The sequence below is a fragment of the Syngnathus scovelli genome, chromosome 14 (genome assembly GCF_024217435.2).
Source record: "Syngnathus scovelli strain Florida chromosome 14, RoL_Ssco_1.2, whole genome shotgun sequence".
NCBI classification, from domain to species: domain Eukaryota; kingdom Metazoa; phylum Chordata; class Actinopteri; order Syngnathiformes; family Syngnathidae; genus Syngnathus; species Syngnathus scovelli.
Window position 1 is genome coordinate 10,196,371 of NC_090860.1, and position 11,973 is coordinate 10,208,343.

An 11,973-nucleotide genomic window follows, 5' to 3' on the forward strand; every position below is an offset into this window, starting at 1 on the left:
TTAGAGAGGACACGCTGTGACATGCAGGAGAATGCTCCTTGGAGATTGTAGACCTCCACCAAGGACAACAAAATGAATTATTGGATCTGATACTTGCTTCATGGTGTATTGATAACGTGTAAGGAGACCATTGTAATCTTATGCTAAAGGAAATGATGATGCTGGTAACAGTATCCGATGAATCAAATTCCACATGATGATGGAAAACATCACACCACAAAAACTAATAAGCAATATATACAGTATATAATAAATTAATTGAATGTTCCTACTGACTCCACTTCACTTTCACTTGATGTATTGCACCTTGTTGGCAGTCACCTCCAAGAAAAGTCAACGTCTTGAACAATCACTCCTCACTTCATTTCTTTCTTCACTTTCCTGCTCCATTTCTTCCCCACCTTCCTCCTGCCCTTTTCCTCACTTGTTAACGAGAAGAAATTGGCCTGTGGTGATTCACCTGTGTGTTCTCACCTGGCCTCTGACTCACCTGTCAGGGTGCCAAGTGAGGTTTGAGGTTGTCTAAGGCACACTGGTGTGAAGTGAGAGATGTTCAGCTGTGCCGTGGGAAATTGTCCAAAATTAAATACCGAGCGCATTGTAAACAGGATCGCCAAACCACAGGTCAGTTAGCGCAAGGCCTGGTCAGCCACTAGGGTCCATAAAAGCATATATGTTCTATTCAATGTCAGCGAGTGTTCCATAGTGTAGTGGTTAGTGCTCTGGATTCTCACCCCAGTGAGACCTGAAGTATTTTATCAAAGAAATAATTGCAACACAGTTGCTCTTGTGCTGATGAAGTTGTATTAAGGGAAAGACCAATTTAAGGTCTTACCACTAGATGGCAGAAGACTCGTGTCAATTTGTATTGGGCCCTTAGATTAGGATTGTGTGTGAGTGTGGACAATTTGTGTTAACTTTGATATCACTAAACAGACATGTTCATTGTCTACTTGGATATTGGGTTCTAATTTGGATCTAATCCTCTGAGGATTGCGTAATCACACGGCTGCTTATGTTGACAGGCTTACACTGAATGCCAAAAGTCCCAATGGTCGTGAGCAGCAGGGGGGGCCCCATTTCAACCCCTTACACTGAGTGCCAAGCAGGGAAGAAATGGGTACCATTGTTATAGTCACTGGTATGACTCGGCAGGGGTTTGAACCCACAACCTCCCAATCTCAGGGCGGACACTCTCCTCTTAGGCCACTGAGCTGGTAAACACTCGTATCGTAGTATAACACATAGTCGTTTTTAAATTACGTGTATACCTACGCCTAAATATTGTTATCCAATATATCTACTGCAATTTGACATTAGATTGCTGGTTTGAAATTTGCTTTTAATATTATTATTTTTAATAAACATTTATGTTAAAACTTGTCTGGCGTCTTATTCCTTGTTTTTATATTCGCCAATTAAAACATTAAAATCAGACATTTGGTTAATATGTGTAGGTACACTACACGAGGTTAAAAAAAAAGAGAAAGGCTTCCATAGGGTAGTGGTTAGTGCTCTGGGCTTTCACCCCAGCGACCCAGGTTCGTATCTCAGTGGGACCCAAAACATTTTATCATAGAAAATTTGCGACACAGTTGCTCGTGTAACCATAAAACCATGCATGTCCCATGCACAGAGAGAAAGGCTTCCATAGGGTAGTGGTTAGTGCTCTGGGCTTTCACCCCAGCGACCCAGGTTCGTATCTCAGTGGGACCCAAAACATTTTATCATAGAAAATTTGCAACACGGTTGCTCGTGTAACCATAAAACCATGCATGTCCCTTACACAGAGAGAAAGGCTTCCATAGGGTAGTGGTTAGTGTTCTGGGCTTTCACCCCAGCGACCCAAGTTCGAATCTCAGTGGGACCCAAAAAATTTCATCATAGAAAATTTGCAACACAGTTGCTTGTGTAACCATAAAACCATGCATGTCCCATGCACAGAGCGAAAGGCTTCCATAGGGTAAAGGTTAGTGTTCTGGGCTTTCACCCCAGCGACCCAAGTTCGAATCTCAGTGGGACCCAAAAAATTTTATCATAGAAAATTTGCAACACAGTTGCTTGTGTAACCATAAAACCATGCATGTCCCATGCACAGAGCGAAAGGCTTCCATAGGGTAGTGGTTAGTGCTCTGGGCTTTCACCCCAGCGACCCAGGTTCGAATCTCAGTGGGACCCAAAACATTTTATCATAGAAAATTTGCAACACAGTTGCTCGTGTAACCATAAAACCATACATGTCCCATGCACAGAGAGAAAGGCTTCCATAGGGTAGTGGTTAGTGCTCTGGGCTTTCACCCCAGCGACCCAGGTTCGAATCTCAGTGGGACCCAAAATATTTTATCATAGAAAATTTGCAACACAGTTGCTCGTGTAACCATAAAACCATGCATGTCCCGTGGACATAGAGAAAGGCTTCCATAGGGTAGTGGTTAGTGCTCTGGGCTTTCACCCCAGCGAGGTAGGGGTAAGGTTAGTGGTAGGGTTAGTGGTAGGGTTAGGGTTAATGGTAGTGTTAGGGTTAGTGGTAGGGTTAGGGTTAGGGTTAGTGGCAGGGTTAGGGTTAGTGGCAGGGTTAGGGTTAGTGGTAGGGTTAGGGTTAGTGGTAGGGTTAGGGTTAGTGGCAGGGTTAGTGGTAGGGTTAGTGGCAGGGTTAGAGGTAGGGTTAGGGTTAGTGGCAGGGTTAGGGTTAGAGGTAGGGTTAGGGTTAGTGGTAGGGTTAGGGTTAGTGGCAGGGTTAGGGTTAGAGGTAGGGTTAGGGTTTGAGGTAGGGTTAGGGTTAGAGGTAGGGTTAGTGGTAGGGTTAGTGGCAGGGTTAGGGTTAGAGGTAGGGTTAGGGTTAAAGGTAGGGTTAGTGGTAGGGTTAGGGTTAGAGGTAGGGTTAGGGCTAGGGTTAGAGGTAGGGTTAGGGTTAGTGGTAGGGTTAGGGTTAGGGTTAGAGGTAGGGTTAGGGTTAGTGGTAGGGTTAGGCTTAGTGGCAGGGTTAGTGGCAGGGTTAGGGTTAGAGGTAGGGTTAGGGTTAAAGGTAGGGTTAGTGGTAGGGTTAGGGTTAGAGGTAGGGTTAGAGGTAGGGTTAGTGGTAGGGTTAGGGTTAGTGGTAGGGTTAGTGGTAGGGCTAGGGTTAGAGGTAGGGTTAGGGTTAGTGGTAGGGTTAGGGTTAGGGTTAGTGGTAGGGTTAGGGTTAGAGGTAGGGTTAGGGTTAGTGGTAGGGTTAGGCTTAGTGGCAGGGTTAGTGGCAGGGTTAGGGTTAGAGGTAGGGTTAGTGGTAGGGTTAGGGTTAGAGGTAGGGTTAGGGTTAGTGGTAGGGTTAGTGGTAGGGTTAGTGGTAGGGTTAGTGGCAGGGTTAGAGGTAGGGTTAGAGGTAGGGTTAGGGTTAGTGGTAGGGTTAGGGTTAGTGGCAGGGTTAGTGGCAGGGTTAGTGGCAGGGTTAGGGTTAGAGGTAGGGTTAGAGGTAGGGTTAGAGGTAGGGTTAGTGGTAGGGTTAGGGTTAGAGGTAGGGTTAGAGGTAGGGTTAGTGGCAGGGTTAGGGTTAGTGGTAGGGTTAGGGTTAGTGGTAGGGTTAGTGGTAGGGTTAGTGGTAGGGTTAGTGGCAGGGTTAGAGGTAGGGTTAGAGGTAGGGTTAGGGTTAGAGGTAGGGTTAGGGTTAGTGGCAGAGTTAGTGGCAGGGTTAGTGGCAGGGTTAGGGTTCGAGGTAGGGTTAGGGTTAGAGGTAGGGTTAGGGTTAGAGGTAGGGTTAGGGTTCGAGGTAGGGTTAGGGTTAGAGGTAGGGTTAGGGTTAGTGGTAGGGTTAGTGGTAGGGTTAGGGTTAGTGGTAGGGTTAGGGTTAGAGGTAGGGTTAGTGGTAGGGTTAGAGGTAGGGTTAGGGTTAATGGTAGTGTTAGGGTTAGTGGTAGGGTTAGGGTTAGGGTTAGTGGTAGGGTTAGGGTTAGTGGCAGGGTTAGGGTTAGTGGTAGGGTTAGGGTTAGTGGTAGGGTTAGGGTTAGTGGCAGGGTTAGTGGTAGGGTTAGGGTTAGTGGCAGGGTTAGGGTTAGAGGTAGGGTTAGGGTTAGGGTTAGTGGTAGGGTTAGGGTTAGTGGCAGGGTTAGGGTTAGAGGTAGGGTTAGGGTTTGAGGTAGGGTTAGGGTTAGAGGTAGGGTTAGTTGTAGGTTTAGTGGCAGGGTTAGGGTTAGAGGTAGGGTTAGGGTTAAAGGTAGGGTTAGTGGTAGGGTTAGGGTTAGAGGTAGGGTTAGGGCTAGGGTTAGAGGTAGGGTTAGGGTTAGTGGTAGGGTTAGGGTTAGGGTTAGAGGTAGGGTTAGGGTTAGTGGTAGGGTTAGGCTTAGTGGCAGGGTTAGTGGCAGGGTTAGGGTTAGAGGTAGGGTTAGGGTTAAAGGTAGGGTTAGTGGTAGGGTTAGGGTTAGAGGTAGGGTTAGAGGTAGGGTTAGTGGTAGGGTTAGGCTTAGTGGTAGGGTTAGTGGTAGGGCTAGGGTTAGAGGTAGGGTTAGGGTTAGTGGTAGGGTTAGGGTTAGGGTTAGTGGTAGGGTTAGGGTTAGAGGTAGGGTTAGGGTTAGTGGTAGGGTTAGGCTTAGTGGCAGGGTTAGTGGCAGGGTTAGGGTTAGAGGTAGGGTTAGTGGTAGGGTTAGGGTTAGAGGTAGGGTTAGAGGTAGGGTTAGTGGCAGGGTTAGGGTTAGTGGTAGGGTTAGGGTTAGTGGTAGGGTTAGTGGTAGGGTTAGTGGTAGGGTTAGTGGCAGGGTTAGAGGTAGGGTTAGAGGTAGGGTTAGGGTTAGAGGTAGGGTTAGGGTTAGTGGCAGAGTTAGTGGCAGGGTTAGTGGCAGGGTTAGGGTTCGAGGTAGGGTTAGGGTTAGAGGTAGGGTTAGGGTTAGAGGTAGGGTTAGGGTTCGAGGTAGGGTTAGGGTTAGAGGTAGGGTTAGGGTTAGTGGTAGGGTTAGTGGTAGGGTTAGGGTTAGTGGTAGGGTTAGGGTTAGAGGTAGGGTTAGTGGTAGGGTTAGAGGTAGGGTTAGGGTTAATGGTAGTGTTAGGGTTAGTGGTAGGGTTAGGGTTAGGGTTAGTGGTAGGGTTAGGGTTAGTGGCAGGGTTAGGGTTAGTGGTAGGGTTAGGGTTAGTGGTAGGGTTAGGGTTAGTGGCAGGGTTAGTGGTAGGGTTAGGGTTAGTGGCAGGGTTAGGGTTAGAGGTAGGGTTAGGGTTAGGGTTAGTGGTAGGGTTAGGGTTAGTGGCAGGGTTAGGGTTAGAGGTAGGGTTAGGGTTTGAGGTAGGGTTAGGGTTAGAGGTAGGGTTAGTTGTAGGTTTAGTGGCAGGGTTAGGGTTAGAGGTAGGGTTAGGGTTAAAGGTAGGGTTAGTGGTAGGGTTAGGGTTAGGGTTAGAGGTAGGGTTAGGGCTAGGGTTAGAGGTAGGGTTAGGGTTAGTGGTAGGGTTAGGGTTAGGGTTAGAGGTAGGGTTAGGGTTAGTGGTAGGGTTAGGCTTAGTGGCAGGGTTAGTGGCAGGGTTAGGGTTAGAGGTAGGGTTAGGGTTAAAGGTAGGGTTAGTGGTAGGGTTAGGGTTAGAGGTAGGGTTAGAGGTAGGGTTAGTGGTAGGGTTAGGGTTAGTGGTAGGGTTAGTGGTAGGGCTAGGGTTAGAGGTAGGGTTAGGGTTAGTGGTAGGGTTAGGGTTAGTGGTAGGGTTAGTGGTAGGGTTAGGGTTAGTGGTAGGGTTAGTGGTAGGGCTAGGGTTAGAGGTAGGGTTAGGGTTAGTGGTAGGGTTAGGGTTAGTGGTAGGGTTAGGGTTAGAGGTAGGGTTAGGGTTAGTGGTAGGGTTAGGCTTAGTGGCAGGGTTAGTGGCAGGGTTAGGGTTAGAGGTAGGGTTAGTGGTAGGGTTAGGGTTAGAGGTAGGGTTAGGGTTAGTGGTAGGGTTAGGGTTAGTGGTAGGGTTAGTGGTAGGGTTAGTGGTAGGGTTAGTGGTAGGGTTAGAGGTAGGGTTAGGGTTAGTGGTAGGGTTAGGGTTAGTGGCAGGGTTAGTGGCAGGGTTAGTGGCAGGGTTAGGGTTAGAGGTAGGGTTAGGGTTAGAGGTAGGGTTAGTGGTAGGGTTAGGGTTAGAGGTAGGGTTAGTGGTAGGGTTAGGGTTAGTGGTAGGGTTAGTGGTAGGGTTAGTGGTAGGGTTAGTGGTAGGGTTAGTGGCAGGGTTAGAGGTAGGGTTAGGGTTAGAGGTAGGGTTAGGGTTAGTGGTAGGGTTAGGGTTAGTGGCAGGGTTAGTGGCAGGGTTAGGGTTAGAGGTAGGGTTAGGGTTAGAGGTAGGGTTAGGGTTCGAGGTAGGGTTAGAGGTAGGGTTAGGGTTAGTGGTAGGGTTAGGGTTAGTGGCAGGGTTAGTGGCAGGGTTAGGGTTAGAGGTAGGGTTAGGGTTAGAGGTAGGGTTAGGGTTCGAGGTAGGGTTAGTGGTAGGGTTAGGGTTAGTGGTAGGGTTAGGGTTAGTGGTAGGGTTAGAGGTAGGGTTAGAGGTAGGGTTAGGGTTAGAGGTAGGGTTAGGGTTAGGGTTAGGGGTAGGGTTAGGGTTAGGGTTAGAGGTAGGGTTAGGGTTAGAGGTAGGGTTAGGGTTAGAGGTAGGGTTAGGGTTAGAGGTAGGGTTAGGGTTAGAGGTAGGGTTAGGGTTAGGGTTAGTATGGTAGTTTAAAAAAAAAAAAAAAACACGGTAGTTTAACTACCATGTATGGTAGTTTAACTACCGTGTATGGTAGTTTTTTTTTTTTTTTTCAAAAAAAAAAAAAAAAAAAAAAAAAACACGGTAGTTTAACTACCATGTATGGTAGTTTAACTACCATGTATGGTAGTTTTTTTGTTGTTGTTTTTTTTCAAAAAAAAAAACTACCATACACGGTAGTTAAACTACCATACATGGTAGTTAAACTACCATGTTTTTTTTTTTTGAAAAAAAAAACAAAAAAAAACTACCATACATGGTAGTTAAACTACCATACACGGTAGTTAAACTACCATACATGGTAGTTAAACTACCGTTTTTTTTTTTTTTTTTTTTAAACTACCATACTAACCCTAACCCTAACCCTAACCCTAACCCTACCTCTAACCCTAACCCTACCACTAACCCTACCACTAACCCTAACCCTACCACTAACCCTACCTCTAACCCTACCTCTAACCCTACCTCTAACCCTACCTCTAACCCTAACCCTACCACTAACCCTACCTCTAACCCTAACCCTACCACTAACCCTACCTCTAACCCTAACCCTACCACTAACCCTACCTCTAACCCTAACCCTACCTCTAACCCTAACCCTACCTCTAACCCTAACCCTACCTCTAACCCTAACCCTAACCCTAACCCTACCCCTACCTCTAACCCTACCCCTACCCCCACCACTAACCCTAACCCTACCACTAACCCTACCTCTAACCCTACCTCTAACCCTACCCCTACCTCTAACCCTACCTCTAACCCTAACCCTACCTCTAACCCCAACCCTACCTCTAACCCTAACCCTACTCTAGCCCTAACCCTACCTCTAACCCTAACCCTACAACTAACCCTACCACTAACCCTAACCCTACCACTAACACTAACCCTACCCCTAACCCTACCTCTAACCCTACCACTAACCCTAACCCTACCACTAACCCTACCTCTAACCCTAACCCTACCTCTAACCCTAACCCTACCTCTAACCCTAACCCTACCTCTAACCCTAACCCTAACCCTACCCCTACCTCTAACCCTACCCCTACCCCTACCACTAACCCTAACCCTAACCCCACCACTAACCCTAACCCTACCACTAACCCTACCTCTAACCCTACCTCTAACCCTACCCCTACCTCTAACCCTACCTCTAACCCTAACCCTACCTCTAACCCCAACCCTACCTCTAACCCTAACCCTACTCTAGCCCTAACCCTACCTCTAACCCTAACCCTACAACTAACCCTACCACTAACCCTAACCCTACCACTAACACTAACCCTACCCCTAACCCTACCTCTAACCCTACCACTAACCCTACCACTCACCCTAACCCTAACTCTAACCCGAACCCTAACAATAACCCTACCTCTAACCCTAACCCTACCACTAACCCTACCTCTAACCCTACCTCTAACCCTAACCCTACCACTAACCCTAACCCTACCACTAACCCTACGTCTAACCCTAACCCTACCTCTAACCCTAACCCTACCTCTAAGCCTAACCCTACCCCTAACCCTACCTCTAACCCTAACCCTACCTCTAACCCTAACCCTACCCCTACCTCTAACCCTACCCCTACCCCTACCACTAACCCTAACCCTAACCCCACCACTAACCCTAACCCTACCACTAACCCTACCTCTAACCCTACCTCTAACCTCTAACCCTACCCCTACCTCTAACCCTACCTCTAACCCTAACCCTACCTCTAACCCCAACCCTACCTCTAACCCTAACCCTACTCTAACCCTAACCCTAACCCTACCTCTAACTCTAACCCTAACCCTACCACTAACCCTAACCCTACCACTAACCCTACCTCTAACCCTAACCCTACCTCTAACCCTAACCCTACCTCTAACCCTAACCCTACCACTAACCCTAACCCTACCACTAACCCTACCTCTAACCCTAACCCTACCTCTAACCCTAACCCTACCTCTAACCCTAACCCTACCTCTAACCCTAACCCTACCCCTACCTCTAACCCTACCCCTACCACTAACCATAACCCTACCACTAACCCTAACCCTACCTCTAACCCCAACCCTACCTCTAACCCTACCTCTAACCCCAACCCTACCTCTAACCACACCTCTAACCCTAACCCCACCTCTAACCCTAACCCCACCTCTAACCCTAACCCCACCTCTAACCCTAACCCTACCTCTAACCCCAACCCTACCTCTAACCACACCTCTAACCCTAATCCCACCGCTAACCGTAACCCTACCTCTAACCCTAACCCTAACCCTACCTCTAACCCTACCTCTAACCCTACCCCTACCTCTAACCCTACCTTTAACCCTAACCCTAACCCTACTCTAACCCTAACCCTAACCCTACCTCTAACACTAACCCTACCTCTAACCCTACCCCTAACCCTACCTCTAACCCTACCACTAACCCTAACCCTACCACTAACCCTACCACTAACCCTACCACTAAACCTAACCCTACCACTAACCCTACCTCTAACTCTAACCCTAACCCTACCTGTAACCCTAACCCTACCACTAACCCTACCTCTAACCCTAACCCTACCTCTAACCCTAACCCTACCTCTAACCCTAACCCTACCACTAACCCTAACCCTACCACTAACCCTACCTCTAACCCTAACCCTACCTCTAACCCTAACCCTACCTCTAACCCTAACCCTACCTCTACCTCTAACCCTACCCCTACCACTAACCCTAACCCTACCACTAACCCTAACCCTACCTCTAACCCCAACCCTACCTCTAACCCTACCTCTAACCCCAACCCTACCTCTAACCACACCTCTAACCCTAACCCCACCTCTAACCCTAACCCCACCTCTAACCCTAACCCCACCTCTAACCCTAACCCTACCTCTAACCCCAACCCTACCTCTAACCACACCTCTAACCCTAATCCCACCTCTAACCGTAACCCTAACCCTAACCCTACCTCTAACCCTACCTCTAACTCTACCCCTACCTCTAACCCTACCTCTAACCCTAACCCTAACCCTACTCTAACCCTAACCCTAACCCTACCTCTAACACTAACCCTACCTCTAACACTAACCCTACCCCTAACCCTACCTCTAACCCTACCACTAACCCTAACCCTACCACTAACCCTACCACTAACCCTACCACTAAACCTAACCCTACCTCTAACCCTACCTCTAACCCCACCTCTAACCCCACCTCTAACCCCACCTCTAACCCTAACCCTACCACTAACCCTAACCCTACCTCTAACCCTAACCCTACCCCTACCCCTACCTCTAACCCTAACCCTACCACTAACCCTACCTCTAACCCTAACCCTACCTCTAACCCTAACCCTAACCCTACCCCTACCTCTAACCCTAACCCTACCACTAACCCTACCTCTAACCCTAACCCTACCACTAACCCCAACCCTAACCCCAACCCTACCTCTAACCACACCTCTAACCCTAATCCCACCTCTAACCCCAACCCTACCTCTAACCCTAACCCTACCTCTAACCCTACCACTACCTCTAACCGGAACCCTGCCTCTAACCCCAACCCTACCTCTTACCGTAACCCTGCCTCTAACCCTAACACTACCCTTACCTCTAACCCTACCCCTAACCCCAACCCTACTTCTAACCCTAACACTAACCCTACCCTTACCTCTAACCCCTAACCCTACCTCTAACCCGACCTCTAACCCTAACCCTATTTTCTATGATAAAATGTTTTGGGTCCCACTGAGATACGAACCTGGGTCGCTGGGGTGAAAGCCCAGAGCACTAACCACTACCCTATGGAAGCCTTTCTCTCTGTGCATGGGACATGCATGGTTTTATGGTTACACAAGCAACTGTGTTGCAAATCTTCTATGATAAAATTTTTTGGGTCCCACTGAGATTCGAACTTGGGTCGCTGGGGTGAAAGCCCAGAACACTAACCACTAACCTATGGAAGCATTTCTCTCTGTGTAAGGGACATGCATGGTTTTATGGTTACACGAGCAACTGTGTTGCAAATTTTCTATGATAAAAATTTTTGGGTCCCACTGAGATTCAAACCTGGGTCGCTGGGGTGAAAGCCCAGAGCACTAACCACTACCCTATGGAAGCCTTTCTCTCTGTGCATGGGACATGCATGGTTTTATGGTTACACGAGCAACTGTGTTGCAAATTTTCTATGATAAAATATTTTGGGTCTCACTGAGATTCGAACCTGGGTTGCTGGGGTGAAAGCCCAGAGTACTAACCACTACCCTATGGAAGCCTTTCTCTCTGTGCATGGGACATGTATGGTTTTATGGTTACACGAGCAACTGTGTTGCAAATTTTCTATGATAAAATTTTTTGGGTCCCACTGAGATTCGAACCTGGGTCGCTGGGGTGAAAGCTCAGAGTACTAACCACTACCCTATGGAAGCCTTTCTCTCTGTGCATGGGACATGTATGGTTTTATGGTTACACGAGCAACTGTGTTGCAAATTTTCTATGATAAAATTTTTTGGGTCCCACTGAGATTCGAACCTGGGTCGCTGGGGTGAAAGCTCAGAGCACTAACCACTACCCTATGGAAGCCTTTCTCTGTGTGCAAGGGACACGCATGGTTTTATGGAGCAGCTCCAGATGTCAACACGTGTACACGAACAATTATTAAAAATAATAATATTAAAAGCAAATTTCAAACCAGCAATCTAATGTCAAATTGCAGTAGATATATTGGATAACAATATTTAGGCGTAGGTATACACGTAATTTAAAAACGACTATGTGTTATACTACGATACGAGTGTTTACCAGCTCAGTGGCCTAAGAGGAGAGTGTCCGCCCTGAGATTGGGAGGTTGTGGGTTCAAACCCCTGCCGAGTCATACCAGTGACTATAACAATGGTACCCATTTCTTCCCTGCTTGGCACTCAGTGTAAGGGGTTGAAATGGGGCCCCCCCTGCTGCTCACGACCATTGGGACTTTTGGCATTCAGTGTAAGCCTGTCAACATAGGCAGCCGTGTGATTACGCAATCCTCAAAGGATTAGATCCAAATTAGAACCCAATATCCAAGTAGACAATGAACATGTCTGTTTAGTGATATCAAAGTTAACACAAATTGTCCACACTCACACACAATCCTAATCTAAGGGCCCAATACAAATTGACACGAGTCTTCTGCCATCTAGTGGTAAGACCTTAAATTGGTCTTTCCCTTAATACAACTTCATCAACCATACGTGTTCTGTAAATTAAAAAGCTTGCACGTTCAAAATCAAAAACAAACCGAGATGAACAAACACACAAAGCAAATGTCAAAAAATACATCCATATTGAATATATGCATA